Source organism: Bidens hawaiensis, unplaced genomic scaffold (assembly GCF_021521415.1).
Source record: "Bidens hawaiensis isolate Kalapana, Puna unplaced genomic scaffold, B.hawaiensis_p1.1 tig00015203_1, whole genome shotgun sequence".
NCBI lineage: Eukaryota > Viridiplantae > Streptophyta > Magnoliopsida > Asterales > Asteraceae > Bidens > Bidens hawaiensis.
In genome coordinates, this window is record NW_027492351.1 from 82,403 (window position 1) to 85,720 (window position 3,318).

General features: G+C 38.1%; 1 pseudogene; it reads left to right on the forward strand.

Annotated features, from left to right (window-relative positions):
- Positions 1-556: 556 nt before the first annotated feature.
- On the forward strand, positions 557-2,709 carry LOC143548607 (seipin-2-like; annotated as a pseudogene).
- The last annotated feature ends 609 nt before the right edge of the window (positions 2,710-3,318 follow it).

Here is a 3,318-nt window from a genome sequence, read left to right on the forward strand (position 1 = left end):
AGCCGTCACACACAAAATATTCTCTTAATTAATGTGTCGGTCTTATCCTCTCTGTATCTCGTGTCTCCTCCCTGGTGGCGTGCCCTAATTATTCTATTTATAGGCCTGCCAACCTAGGACAGCTGTCATTCCTTCTAGAAACCCTATCCGATAGTACATATTCAATTTACATATTCAAAAATTATACTAAGTGTAAAACAAGTCTTCCGGGTAGGCTTTTCATTAAACTTCAGTCTCCGAGTATGCAGTGTACTCGGCCTTCCTTCAGACTTGGTAAACATAGAAGTGTACTCGGAATCAGTTTCCGGGTAGACTTTACTTAGAGAATATTTTACTAAGTAAAATATTCACCGAGTAGACTTCAATCTTCTTGGACTTATCAAACTTTGTTCGACAAATCCTTACGAGCAACCTTGTTCTTCTATGATCCTGTTCGGCTCATTTTCAGTTGAATAACTTATTGATAAGGCGTACTCGGGAGTACATACCTTGCTTGAGCAGAACCTTACTCGATATAACTTAGAGATATTTCATCAATCCTCTTTTCAAATCTTCTTCTTCTTCTTCACCAAATCAATCAGCAAACCCTAAACCCTAGATGATTATTATTATTATATTCCAGCTCCACTTCAATGGAACTCCAATCAACCTCCCATAACATCAACACCAACGAAATCGAATTCCACGACGCACTCGACCACTTCCCGTTCGTCGACGCCTCAAATTCCTTCGATGAATCCATTTCTACTTCCAACGAAGATAAATCCACAGTTACCATCATACCTAATCACTCGCCGGACTCCACCTCATCATCTTCTTCCTCCGCCCTCCGCAAGTTTTCCCGCCAAATCCCAGCAAGCCCTTGATAGAGAGTTTGAAGAATCATGAGAAATTAGATGTGGGTTTGCAGAATATTGAGAAATTGGATATGGGTTTGCAGAATAATGAGAAACTGGATGTGGGTTTTAAGAATAATGAGAAATTGGATGTGGGTTTGCAGAATATTGAGAATTTGGATGTGGGTTTGCAGAATATTGAGAATTTGGAGGTGGGTTTGAAGAATAATGAGAAACTCGATGTGGGTTTGAAGAATAATCACGAATTGGATGAGAATTTGAACTCCACGACGGTTAATCGGAGTTCAATTACGAGTATTAGTGACGACGAGTCTGTTACCGTTGACTCGCCAAATCCTACTCCAAATCTTGTTTTTATCATAACCCATCTGGTAATTAATGTTATCAGTTTTCAAACAAAGCTATTATTAAGCATCGTTAACTTCTCGGTTCGGGTAATTTATTCTTCATATATGTTATTCAACAACCCGTATAATATTATAAGACTTGGAAGATCTGGAATTTGGGGAATTTGTAATAACACAGGTGTTAAGTTAATTAACTATCTCGGGTTTCAAAACAATGAGTCTGCATTTAAGTTATGTGTTCGAATCGGATATGGGTTGTTGTGGGTAGCTTACTGTGGGTTTATTTTAGTATTTTTGTTAGTTTCGGCTTTGGTTATTAGTGGCGTGATTGTTAAACGGGTCGTTGAGGAACCGGTGCAGATAACTGAGCAGTTGGTTTTTGATTATACGGAAGATGCTCCCGTGGCTTTTGCGCCTGTGGTTTCTTGTGCAGAGTCGGCTTTGTTGGTGCGTAAGGAAAATAGTAAGATTGGAACGAGAGTTGTACCGGTTGGTCATGAATTGAAGGCGACTGTCTCTTTGGTGTTGCCGGATCCGATTATAATAGAAAGCTTGGGATTTTTCAGGTATGTAATAATGTTACGAGCCTGGCTTTAAAATGCACGTATTAGGAATGCATAATGCGCGCATCACATGATGCGATCTTATGCGTGATGTGGTTGTCTTATGCATTGGTCGGTTTTTCCTTAGAGCGAACCAAAATAAGTTTTTGAACAGTTAGGTTTTTATAATCGGTTTGGTTTTGATTTTTTTTGTTGTTACCATTTGGGCTTGAAAGTTTTGAGCTGAAAAAAATGGCACAAAATATAGATTGAGTTTTTCGGTTATGGTTCGGTTAATTCAGCTCGGTTTGGTTTGGTTTTTCTGGTTATGGCAAAACCGAAACTGAACCGAGAAATCATTTAAAAAGAAAACGGAAAACAAAGCGTTGGTTTTTGTTCAGTTCGGTTACGCATAATTCATTTACTTTGAAGTCTTGAACTCATTGTTAATCAACTTGTTATTGAAGGTAAGGGTTGACTTTCTTTCAAGTGATAATACACTCCTTACAACTACAAGAAAGCCATCCATGTTGCAATTCAAAAGCGGCCCGATTCGGCTTCTTTCAACTTTTCTCAAATTACCTTCTCTTCTCACCGGCTATCCATCAGAAACGCAAACTTTGGACATAAATATCAACGGGTATACTGAAAAAGATACTCCTTTGTCATGCTTACGTGTTGTCGTTGAACAACGAGCCGAATTTGCAAAAGGGGGCGGTGTTCCTGAAATATACTCGGCAGTTATAAAACTGGAGTCCCGGTTTTCGTTCTTGAAGAGGATGTTGTGGTATTGGAAGTGGTTGATATATATGTGGATTAGTATGATGATGTTTACAGTGGAGTTGTTATTCACAGTGTTATGTTGTACGCCTGTTATATGTCCATGGGTACGGCGTGCGGGTGGTTCAGTTAATATCGCATCTCACAGTCATAACAAGCCTCCTGAATAAAAATGGTTGAAGCTAGTAAACATTGTCAAGGTTAAACATTTCATGTGGTTTTTGTATTTGTTTCCATATTTGTTATGCATATATAGGCAAAGTTTTAATTTTGGTTTATGTAAATTGATTTGTAAATTACTCAATTAGTTTATGTATATATCAATGTAACAGATTCATCTTGTAATATAATGGTTTCCAGTATATGTATATAATTTTTGTACATGTATATATAGTAGGCCGAGGTAGGTTCCACTACAAAGTGGTATTCCTTAAAACCGACTGTGGATCATCGATTAAAGAAATCAATGGTTGAGATCATCAAAGTGTAAGAAAGTAAAAAGCGCCAAGTATTTTAGAACAAATCTCCTAACTTTTTATATGATATTGTAATTTCAAAAAAAAATTAAACTATAATCGTGTTAAAGGAGACAACGCTTCATGTTAGCTTTGTGCATTTGTGCTAAATCCGAATGGAGAAGGGCAAATCTGGGCATCCAATTTATGGAGGAAAGACGAACTCTTGACGATCTCACGTACGGGCTTGTTGGTGTATCTTATGGTACCATACTCCCAAGCCCTGCTATGGCTCCTAGTATCGGTACGAGTACGAGTATGTAGACCTATAAGCCTG